General features: G+C 38.7%; 1 protein-coding gene across 4 annotated transcripts in view; it reads right to left on the bottom strand.

The window, feature by feature from the left end:
- RPS6KA2 (ribosomal protein S6 kinase A2) overlaps positions 1-12986 on the bottom strand; it is a 284874-nt gene that overhangs the window by 155043 nt on the left and 116845 nt on the right. The gene's annotated exons all lie outside the window — the stretch shown is intronic.

Below are 12986 nucleotides of genomic sequence, written 5' to 3'. Positions count from 1 at the left end.
GAAGAGCTAGCCTATTTCATAGTATGGAAAAAACATTAGTAAAACGTTGCACTATTGCGATAAATTATACCATTATTGGGTAGTATAATATTTCAAAGTCCAAATATTTATACAGGTAAATAGATTACTCCACTTGTTTCTGCAATCCAAATACACTTCTCACCAAAAAGAAAAAATCCCATTTTGCTTCCTGGCATTGAAGTATAGTAACTGTTCTAAAAACAGTGGGGTCATGAATTCCCATTTCTTATCAAGCCGTCCCCCTCTCTCCCACCATCTCGCTTGGTTTATTCAGTGGTTAAGGAGTATGCTTCCACTCTTGTTTCCCCTTTTCCTTAATTTTGTAGCAGTGGTGTACCCTTGTCTAGACTCCTATTTTCACAAACCTTACAGGAACATTGTCTTTGAGAGCACTATTCTTCTGCCTATCTCTTGAATTTGCCAATGCTTTCAAAGCAAAGAGCCTGAATGGGGTGTGGGAGCATGTATAAAGCCTCATTTTTTTAGGAAACTAGGCTAAAAATTAATCCAAATCAACAATTCTGTTTTTCAGTAAATTTCCTGTGTTCACACACAGATAACCCCCTTCAGATGACTGCATGACAGACACACAGTACATTGACACATCACCATTTCAGAAAAGTAAAGGTAAACCAGTGTAAGAATCTGACATTTTGGTTTGCACACAAGAGAACCATCCACTGCTGGGACAACAGAACACCTCATCCATCCACTGTTGGCTGGGAAACTCAGCAATCAACTGAGATTCACTTAGCTTGTTTTATTTAATGAATATGCCTTGAAGATTTTTTAGTTTAGGAGGAAAGAACAAGACACTGTCTAAGATCTGGTCAAGCAAGAGTTAAAATTACACTGAGGAAAACTGAGATTCACAATTTAACAATCTCAATATATTATAGAGGCCAAACATATAGAATATTGTGATTTCAGATCCAGATTTGTTGCCATCCTACACTTTAATCTCCCACACAATCAAATTTAGCCTTCTAGGTTCTCAGGCCTGGCCAGGAGACAGTTCTCTTTTAGATGTTCAGTTATGAGGACACCGGTTTTATGCTAGCCTGAAAGTTGGTAATAATTTAAGATGCACTTAAACATTAAACTACAACATTGTTTTTGGCGTAGTCCTTGCTGGCAACTCGAGGCCACCAACCAGAAGACAGACAGAAGCAAAGGAAGTTTACCTAGAGCAGGTTGCTAATGCATTCTGCTACGTCTTGAATTTTGGCAATGAGGAAGGAATACTGTTCTATCAACAACAACGATGCCAGTCTGGTACCGTGTTAAGTTCACAACAAAAGCAATACAAGTTGTCTTTTGATTCAGATCTCATTACAATTCCAGGGAGGAAAAAAAAAAGCAATTTAATTTGCTTTTCATTTGCTTTGAATTGTGTAGGTTTGCACCGGTTTAGGCTTTATAGCATGATATAGTCAAAAGAAGTAGCCCTTAACTACAAGAGTGAGGTGCTTTGAATGGAAGATCTTTTTATCATAAAAGACTAAATTAATGAAGGCTAGTTTGCAATTTGTCAGGAAAATTCCAAGATGAACAACTACACAAGTTTACTCCTTCCAGCAAGTTAAAACGGATGATGACTGTGCAGAAACCATAAAAAGCCAGGAGGCTTTGTGTGACTTCACACATCTGAAATGACAATGGACCAAAATCAGCAGCTCATTTTCGCTTTGAGGCTTTTTCCTTAAGGTTCAAAAGAAAACCCAGAGGGTGAAAACACACAGACAAAACAGGAACAAAAGTTGTTATGCAACACAAAATGTTAACACTGATATCTTTATTTCACTATTTTCTAAGATACTGTAGATGCCATAGTAACCGTGCCTTAAAATCAGAGTAGAGGTGCTGTGAAAACAGTGCTATATTAAGCTAAAATCCCAGACAGACATTCGTGCTCAGTTGGAAGCAGAACTGAGTCATAGATATGAAACCCTCAACAATACACTCCAGGGCCTGTGATGCAAGGGGACTCCCTTGGAGTTTTGGCTGCTGCTCTCCCTGAAAGAGAAAGGATCACGAGACATTTAAACTACAGAAAGCCAGAATGCAGAGCCATCAGAAGAGAAATAGGCAAGGACTACAGTATATGAAGTGGGGATATTTCTGAGAGTAAGTACTGCATTTGGGATTTATTCTGGAGGTATCTGACCATTCCCCAGCCTCGGATGTGAGTATCTCCTCTGAATCAGCACTTCCTCAAACAAAGCTTTGTTTTTACTGATGACTCCCCAGTTAGCTCAGTAAAGTGAGGGTGGAAAGTACTAAAACAGAGGCAGCACAAGAAAAGCAAAAACATGTGATTCCCATTGTTTGAGTCTAAAGCATAAAACAAAAAAGCTGAATCAGATGAATGATAGGGTGAGAGAGAAGGAAAAAGCAAGACTGTTACCTTACAAGGGAAACGTGAGAAAGCAAAGTGAGTTTCAGTAGACACCAGGAGTCAAGAGCCTGGTCTCAAGGGCACAGTTTCTATGTGTGCAGAGCTCAGCATTTCCGTGGTCCAGCTGTGTGATTCTACACTGTTGCACAGCACATTCAAATCTTCAACCTTCATTTACAGGAGGAAAGAAATGCCTGAAGACAAGAGTAAAGAATCATATCCCAGGAGGACAAAACAACTTAATTTCTTCTCTCAGTAACTGGAAAATGGGGAGTGGATGTGCCTCCCTGAAGAGATGATACAAAATCCCAGACAGCAACAGTTCTCTGATCACCAGAAAGATAAATGAGTCTTTGAAGACCATAGTGGTACTCCATGGAGAGAACTCTGTTCTTATTTCTGTCTCAGTCCCATGAATTTCACACCAGCAAAAGGATTTAAAAAGCTAGGGTAAAAGGGCAAACTTTCTCTTGGCTGTGGTGCATAAATGGTTTTTGAGTCCCCACTTCCCTGGGGATAGGTTATAATTGCCATGGTTGTGCATGTGGTTAACAACAAGGAGGATCAGATGAGCACAAAAGCTGAGGAAGAGAAAAAACCCTTAACTGATCGACAGAAGAACAAGTTGTCAAGAGTGGAGGCAAGGTACCATCTATTTTTCATAAATAAGGCTCTTAAAAAAGCTCTAGCTTTGAAATGATCCAGACTGTCTGCATTAGAAAAGATTACATTTTTATTTCACTCCTTTGACATGTTTTATGAGAAATATGGAACTATTAAGTCAAAAACTTAAGACTTTCCTTACAGCTCCAAGGAAACAGCTCCTCCCGTAACATCAAATGTCTGCCTATTACAGCATTTCTTTCAATACAAACATTACATGAATTAATTTTATGGCTTCTTTTATAAACCTGTTACAGAGGTAGAAAACACTTTAAACCAGGCAAGTGAAAAACTGGTAGTTGGCACCATTCCCATAATTATCTTTGACTAAGCAAATAATATGATTATAGGTAACTTACACCCTTTTATAGCAGAATACTCATTTTCAAGAGTAAACTGGTATGTAAACTTTATCCTGATGCGTGGAGAAAATATTTTCAAAAAGGCAATTGGGATAAAATGTTTATCTTTTGGCAGATAATCAGTACAGGTAGTCTATCTCTTGGACATGACAGTCCTCAGAACCATTAATGATATTCCTTCCAATGTCCCACATGGGTTTTCCTGTCAGGGAAAAATGAAAAAATTGTTTGCTAGAATACCTAATCCCTGTTGCTGAGAAGACTTTCAGAAATTCATTTCATATTAGCAGATAAAAGATGCCATTAGGCCTCTTTTTTTCAGCACATGATCTTTCAGAGAAAAGTAAATACAGACTGAATTTCTTTGCTGTGCAAGAAGGGATGCTACAGCATTGATGGCATCAACAGCAAGGGGAAGGGAAAAGAAAACATCTGGATGTTGCTGTAATTGTACTCGTGGAACAGAGGAAAGCAGGTGAATAAATATTATCTACACTCACTTTGCAGACAGAGTAAATTCTGCAGCCCATCATCCTTATCCACTTTGCCGCTTGGTATATTATGATGTGACATTACCTGTTCCACAAAAATATGAAAAGAAGAAGCAGGAGTACTTGAAGTGTGCTTTTAGTATGGATTCTTCAAATGCATAAAAACTTGAAATCACAGGGGAAAAAACAAATCTCAACAAAAGATCATGGGAAACTGGTTTGTCTCCAGCTCTGATAACACGGGCAGGGTTTTTTGTCTTGTATAACTATTCAGTTAACATAGTGCAACTGCCTTTTTTCCAGACCAGAGAAAATGCCTCCAAAGGGCTCACCCTTAAGACATAATGGCTTGAGTTAGCCACCAACTAAGGATAATGTACATTAAAAGTCTTTCAAGGAGAAGGCAAAGTCTCCCCTCAATGCCCCCCAGCTTAGTTTGATCCAACTTCCTGCTTTGCAAGCTTTTTGGCTTACGATTGCTAAAACTTCACCATGGGCAAAGGAGGCTTAAATAATGAAAATGGCATAGTATTATTACCTCTGACTGGCAGGCAGAGGACAACTTCACAGTGCTGGAGAGACTGAGACTGAGTAGTTGATGTCTACTTCAGTGGGGGCTTTCCTGCCCTTGCACCACACAGCATTTTTTTCTGTATGGATTCACATAACACACTTTCACCCAGTTCTTGAGTGAACCTAAACCCATGGTCCTCCTTTATAAGGAGAAGTTGAAGAGGTGTTGACAGAATGCAAAAGTAAGAGCTCAGATTAACTACCACACTTTCCTTTCCCCCTATTATGCCTATTTCACTGGTTGCCACCTACAAACAAGGTAACTCCCAAGGGTATGAGAATCTGGAAAACAAGAACAGATACATCATCTTCTCCACTCTTTCAAATTTAGGCACTGCAATGTGCTTGAAATCAGCCACAAAATGCCAACACATAAAAACCATTCACGTTTTGAAAATGTCTTGGTTCAGCTATCTTGATAGTGTTGATTTAATGAAACATTAAGGAGCTTTTTTTTGGAAGAAAAACTAGTGATTTTATTTGCCAGAAAAAAACTTCAATTTTTACAACATAATTAAATGTTATTAAAAAACTTCTTGTACTATTTAACATCTGCACAAATTTAGTAATCAAAAAATTCAAATCTAGTGATACAAAATGGCCTTGAACTCTGTCACAGAAATAATCTAATATAAAGCCTTGCTTTCCAGTTATAATTTAGTAGTAATTGCAATGCATAACTATACGGGAATAAAGTAGATACTGTGCAGACTAGCAGCAGATCCAGCAGGGTTTCAGATATTTAGAGAGATGGCTTTAAAATGAAGGCCATTACAATGTTTAATTGCTGTCCCAGGCGTTTTCTAGTCAAAGAGATTGTATCATACAGGAAAGACTGGCATGGAGATCTGCTGATGCAGAAGTTAAAGACAAAAATATCTGTCAGAGTCACAGAACCTGTCCACTAGTTGCTCTCAACGTGAAAGTGGAGAAAACAAAGTTAAAATGCTGCAGGATTTTCTCTGTTACTCACTAGAAAAAACACAGAAATTTCTACTAAAAAAACCCCAACTTTTCCCCCCAACCAAATGTGGTGATGCCAGGTGCTCTCCAAAGCCTCTCTCTCACTCTCCTCCTCAGGTGGACAGTGGAGAAAAAGATGGAAGAAATCCTAATGGGTCAAGATAAAGGCAGTTTAATATAAGCAGAAGCAAAGAACAACAAAAGATATATTATCTAATTCCATCAGCAGGCATTGTCCATCCACTTCCTATGAAGTAAGGCTTCGGTATGTGCAGTGGTTGCTCCAGAATACCACCAACATAACAACATATACTCCCCCACCTCCTCCTTTCTTTTAACTTTTATATCTGAGCAGATGTCATATGGTATGAAATACTCATTTGGTCATTTTGGGTCAGCTGTCCTGGCTATGTCTCCTCCCAAGATCCTGCCCACCCCCAGACTACTGGTGTGTTTGGGGAATACTGGGGAGACAGCCTTGGTGCTGTGTGAGTACTGCTCAGCAACACTGACTTCTGGGACAGTAGGGACAAATGCCAAAGGCACACTCTCTTTGTCCAGAGCATCACCACCCCAAAAAATGCTCAATCCCAAAACACATTCTACAATACATAGATCTTTCAAACCTTTAAGGTTTGAACTTTTCCAAATGTTTTTGAGCATTTTTCAACCATTCTCACCACCACTTAATTCATTCACTCTTTCTTTATGGCACGTAGCATCCTGTGCCACAGTGCTAGCTGAAGGTATTACTGGATTTCTTCTCCCCTAGGGACATGGTAAAGCTTTGAGACTGGAATACATATTTGTGTTAATACATACATGGAGATGTCAAAGGCTCAATCTTATAAATATTGATAGATAACACTCACAAATTCAGCACTGAGTTAAGCTTTCTTTGCAGTTTTTAAGGCCGACCTCTAATATTCCTCTTGAACAGATGTAATTTTTTATTATGCTTAAATATTATTTCCCTATTTGTAGTAGAAATAGCATCCTGTATTAAACTGGTTTTTAAGCTAAATTTTTGTACAAACTCTAAAAAAGTCTAATCATACTAGTTTTCTCCTTGTTGAGTTCTACAGAACTTAGAAAAAAGGCACAACATAAAATCCCAGACTCTGAACGTATATACACATGGATAAACCAAATTCCACATGTTTACAGAAAGCAAGAAAAAAAATTTCTTTTCCTGCCTACCATCAAACTCAGTTCACCACTACTTTTTATTCATAATGTGTAGCATGAATTGACAAAACCCAGTATTCAAATATCTCTAAAGAAACCCTATGTTGCAGCACTGAGCTGATATATTTTCCTGTTAGACATCACAAGAGGGTACCACAAAATAGTCTTGAGGGTGGTACTTCTGCGAGCAAGTAAGACTGGGTAGCTTTCGTTGTTTAACAACAGAGGAAGGTAATTTTATAGACAAAACCCACACACTCAGTTCCCCTCCTTGCAAAACCTTCAGTTTATTCGTAACAACTACTCAAAGGAGAACTATTTACAGCCTTCTGCCAGTCATACACAGGTTCAGATTTGGCCCTGCAGGAAAGAGCATGACACTCTTTAATTACATCTGGAGTTTATATGAGTTCATGTGTTAAGGTTTAATAAGTTAACTGGCATTTTTCCAATTATTATTATCACTTACCATCTGAAAGCACATTGGTAAGCTATATCTTCTTGCCTGTGCACTGCTACACAATGCTTAATAATATCCCTACAATACGAGGAAAAGGGTTTTTTCATTAGGAACATCACAGTTTTGTCTTCTGTACTTTATATGGTTCACACTTTCAGTATCCTTGAACTCCTGGCTTTCAGCTAGAAGAGAGCTCTAAGTTCTCCCGCACCCCACAGTAAATGCAGCTCTGCTGCAACACTGATACATTTCAAATACAGTACAGCTCAAAGTAGTGAGCTGTACTGCTAAAGGATGACTGCTCCATTCAAAGTCTTCCAAAGCCATGCTGTGGGCACTCCACCATCATCCATGCACCCAGTGAGGGAACACGCATCCCAAACTATGTGCCTGGAAGGCATTTCCCTGTGTGTGAATCGTAGCTGTCATGCAAGGACCTTGAATACATGTATCACTTGCTTCATTACACATCCTCAGTCAGAGAGCTATTTTCAAGGCAGATGTAGTGATCCAATCATTCTTTTCCATTTCCTGTGACTTTTGTTCTCCAGGAAGCAAAACCGTACTCTGTAAGAGCTGATGGCATACACGGAGAGTGTGTCCTGTGTGTAGAACTAACCACTCTGTAGTTCTTTGAGTCTTTAACAGCAAACACTTTTACTGAATCCTTGCTGAACTGGGACAGTAAGTCTTGTTAAGTGAACAAAGGAAATTACTAGCAAATATTTAGATGAAAATTATTTGTTTTTTAGGTAACTGGCAAATCAACATAAGGAGAGTTTTTGTTCTGATTTCTATCTTACTTTAGAAATATTTCCAGTTACCTGTGAGGACATAAATGCAGAAAGCAACACAAAAGGAGTCCTGTCCTGAGACTAGTAGAAAAGTGCATGAATCAAATGCTACTGATAAAAAAAATAGGTGCAGAAGAACTAAGCCCTCTGAGAAAAGACTTTTTATGCCACAGGGTCAGACAAGATATAATGTTAGGAGCTAAAACCTAGAATAAAATTGTACATTTGCCTCTTGTATAAAACTACATTACTCCAAATAAGTGTTAGGTGGGGACGCAGCTGCCCACAGGTTCCAAGCAGTCCACCAGGTTCAGCTCTTCTTTTCGTGTACCCCCCCACACAAACGCTCCAGGCACAGGGAACCTGGCTCACAGACAGAGTGGAGAGGCATCCAAAAAAAAAAAAAAAAAGAGATTCTACCTAACAATGTTGCTATGACTAGCTCAAGGGCCTGTTCCTGGAAGTCCCTAATTTTCAGAAAGGAGGTAAGACATTTTTCCTATCCTACAGAAAGACTGAGGAAAGGGACCTGAAAACCTTTCAAATGCATACAAATCCTGCTGCAAAGAAAAGGAAACAATCTCTTTTTCACAGTTACAGTGGGGAGGCCAGGAAGATGCAGGCTTAAACTGCTGTAGGAAAAACTTGTGTTAGACATTAGAAAAACTCTCAAATGCTAAGGATAATGTTGCAAAATATACCACCTATGGAGGTTATGGGCATTCATGACTGGAGGCTTTGAATAATAGGTTAAAAAAACATCTTTGGTGGAACAGTTTAGATATAGCTGACACTGCCTAAGGAGGAAGAAGAGGGAGTCCAGATTAAAATTTTTTAAATGTCCCCCAGCCCCAATTTTCTATGATTTTCCTGTGGACAAGTTATCCCTACATCTACCTGCTTAATTTTCCCTTTCTGTAGCTCAGCAGTTAATTTGATCTTGTGGAAAGGAGCACATAGCAACCCTGAGGCGCAAGAGACTTTATTTGGGATAAAGTCATAAGTAGTTGGGGAATTGGGGAGCACTTTCTTTATTATGAATGTGTACACATATGAGTATATTCTCTTACCACCAAAGCCAGTGTAAATAGATAGAACAGTATCAAAGGACTTGAGTATCCATCATAATTTTCATTTTGCAAATGGGAAATGCAAAGCACAAAGGTCTGAACCATCTGTAATGACACAGCAAGTTGTCAAAATGAGCCTGAAAAAATGGATTTCCTGGCTCCTCAAGTGACCTATCTGATGGACTACACACTCCTCCTGATCTTGCTTGCTCTCTCTGCCTTGCCTCCCTTCCCCCAGCAAGCCGTACAAGAATCACAGCATTTCCTCATAAAAGTCTTGCCTGCAGCTGGGGGAAGTGAGACACTACAATAGTGTCGGTAGCCTGCTGTAACAAGAACACACATCACAAAGATGATCGTTACCACAGGGAAAAGAAATAACAACTAATGGATTTGCACCTTGCAGAGCCATTCTTGGGCTGTTAATCCCCATCTCCTTTCTTTAACTTGCCTTTTTCTGGCTAACCTTTTACAGAAAGACTCTATTAGTCTACCAAGTGATAAACTATAAAAATACAAAAGAGAAGACAGAATAAATGACACACTACTGATAAAGAACAGAATTGTTCTTTATACAAGTGCGGAAGAATTCACAAGCCTTTGCAAGCGAAGTGTAACTCCAGTCCACTGTGCAAAAGGAGCAGCCTAGCTCAGCATTTGCAGGCAACGTTCCTAAGGCTGTAACTTTAGCTTGTAGGAAATCAGAATCAGAGCCTAAGATTCACAGCAAAGTATCATAAAGCCAGTGTCAGTCCTTCTGCACTGCTCCTCACCAGCTTGCATAGGCTCGCTTCCATTTTCTTTGTGAGAGTGGTGGAACCAAAGGAGGACTCACACTTGAATCATCCACAGGAGGTCCTGCCTCTCACAACTGACTATGCTGAGACACACCAGGCTCCAGATTAATTTTGCATTGATTTGCAGAAACTCTGCTAGGCTCTATGCCCCATATATAGATCAAACATAATTTGGATTCATCATTACCAATAAGACTAAACAAGAATTAAAAGAAAGAAATTAAAGAATAAGAGTAATGAATTAAAAATACATCATGAATGCAAAAAAACAGAAACATCTCCCGAAAGAATAAAAGGCAATGTTTCAATTGGTAACTTCCAAAAAACCAAACCAAAACAAAAAATCCCCAACAAAACCAAAAAAACCCCACTCCTGTGTCACTGGAATAAATATAATCAAATTCTTTACATGCTTAGGTATTTCCTAGCTTGTTCAAATGGCGTATTTAATTTTTGATTTATAAATCAAGGGATATTGCTCACTGCCATAAGATACATTCCACTGGGTCTCAAAGTCTTTAGCAGATTCACACTGTGCGTACTTTCTCCTGATGGTTTCACATTCACGTTCATCAACACTCAGCATAAGAACCATAAACAAAGCCCTTTCTCAGATGCACACATGCAGTTCCCATTGACTTTGCTGGATTTTCAGCTGACTTCAATCAGAACTCTGCACATGCAGAATGGCAAATCTTGGCTCTGCACATTTAATAAAATTACATCACTAGATACCTTATAAATGAAGGACAATGAAGGCCATACTGAAAAATAATATAAATTGAAAACCCAAAACTGTAGCCAAATAAGTTCGAATTTCAGCTAGGTTTTCCCAGAACAATAAAAAGGGTGCACATTTTAGGCAAGATGAAATGAAACACCTGTAATATTTGATTTACCAGAGTGTGCCCTGCCTCTTTTAGCAGGACAAAACGTGAAAGCCAGCTATCTACATAAGGCAATGACCCTATTGTTTCAGGTATAGCAATGATATTGGCATGTGAAACAATAAAGGTCAAGTTACAAGCTGTGATTTGCTAAGTCATTATCTGCCTCTGTATCCATGCTCCATGAGCTATGAAGCTCATTGCAAGTCAATTTAAAGTGTAGAACACCACAGCAGAAAAAGTAATTAATCTTCATATTAATAACTAATATTATTTTTTAATCTACTCTAATAGTGGTATTTTAAAGATACTAGGAGTATCGATCTTAAACCCTTCAACCCTCTTTCCCACCTGGTCAAAAGAACACTGTAACAAAAATCCTACACAACTCAGGAAAAACAGTTCCCTTCCAAATTTCAAATGACATTTTGCAGCACAATTTCTGCCAGGTACATTAGGTAATGCACACTACGTGAAGCAACGCCACGTGTGTTTTCTTCAAATTTCTTCCCTTTATTTTACTTTTACTCATTCCATGATCTAATAAACTGTATCTTTTTACTGCATCTTTAAAAATATCTACCTATTAGGATGAAGAATATTCTGACTTCTAAAAATCCAGCTACCAACAGGCTTCCTTACACTTTCTGTTTGTCTGACAAGCACTTGTTAGCCTGCAATTACAAGTTTATACGCAGAAGTACTCAGGGATGGAAACCACAGAGGGGGCTTGATGTTCATGTATAGTTTCCCCCCCCTCTAAGCAGGAACATCTCTGATGATTTTCACACTTAAATAGAACAGATTTTATGAATCATTTTTTCTTCCTAGCTGGAACAACCCTTATTCCCAATTGCATTAGAATACTGAGTCACTTTGCATCAAGTTGGTCATTACTGGCAAGCCAAGGGAGAGAGGAGGAAAGTGGACAAAATGCTCTGAAGCTACATGTGCAATAGGAAATGTATCAGGCTGCTTCTTGAAACAAATTATTTAAAATCACAGAAAAAAATCACCGCAATAAAACTCACAGAAGGAAAAACTATTTCATAATTATTGAAAACATCCAGCAAACTAATACTGATGATCGAAGAGACTGTAAAGACTTTTTCTTTCCCCTCTTTTCTTTTAATGAAACAAGGTCTAGCCTGATACAAATGCTGAGTCGTACTGGTCGTCCATGCTAGATTATCCACTAAGTTAAATAATTAATGTGGTAGAATCTGTTTCTCCCAAACTATGGCACTTTCAAATGAATAGCTATGAGATTTGGTGGGGCTCTGCTCTCTCCAAATCACCTCCCCTCCTAACATCCCATCCTGTCGCTGACAGCCTGTGAAGACACTCATTTGGCTCAGGACTCCTTCATGTAACTCCAGGTTTACTTTCTGTTGTCTCTGGTGGAGCACGAGTTTAGAGAATTTAGAGTGTTTTACAAAGAACATTCATTCTAGCTTAAACTTTCCAACAGGGACAGGGCTGATACAAGGAGGGGGCTACTAGTTTATTTTAAATGCATAGCATGGCTATTTGATGATGTAAATAAAAGTAGGTACCTTACATGATCGTTTTTCAAGAAAGTTGATTTTAAAGGGGTAAGAAAGAAAGGAAAAAAACCCCAAAACAACACACAGGCCAAAGACTCTGCTTTTCTGCATGTCCTGTTTAAGCAATGACATATGAAGAACTTTACGTTCAAACAATTACCTGGTGCTTTAAATAGGACACTAAGGCAATAACATTTTAAAATGTATTCACACAGCCTAAAACTAATCCTACTCCCGGGAATACCAGTGCAAATCAGAGTAACTTCTCAGAGGTCAACTGAAGTACACCAGCACAAAATAAATGTGAGACAGAAGAGAATCAGGCCCCATCTACCTCTATTTTAATGCAGAGGTTGCAGATCATCTGCAATGATAAAGTGAACAACATAAATATAACTGACATCTATTCAATTGATCTCACATCCTGCCGACTATTCACAGCTCCAAATATAGGGCTGAAGAACAATGGTTCGAGGAAGAGAGGCAGAAACCCCGGTTCTAACCAGTTCACACATTCCAATTTGCTAATACCTCTGACTTGAATTGCCTTCATCTCCCCACACAGCTAAATCGTTATAGATTTGACATTGTGTCCCCCCCACACCTCCCGAAGAACAATTTCTCCTACAACAAAATAAATTATACAGTGCTGCAAGAGATGCACAGGAGAGAAGATAAATGCAAAAAATATGTGCAAACAGGAAAACCTACAAACAAGCAAGAAAATTCCTATCTAACATACCACATATATACATAAGGCACTAGCAAATGA

The sequence above is a fragment of the Pseudopipra pipra genome, chromosome 3 (genome assembly GCF_036250125.1).
Source record: "Pseudopipra pipra isolate bDixPip1 chromosome 3, bDixPip1.hap1, whole genome shotgun sequence".
Classification (NCBI taxonomy): Eukaryota; Metazoa; Chordata; class Aves; order Passeriformes; family Pipridae; genus Pseudopipra; species Pseudopipra pipra.
The sequence above is the reverse complement of the archived record's forward strand: the minus strand, read 5'-3'. Positions and strand labels throughout refer to the sequence as shown.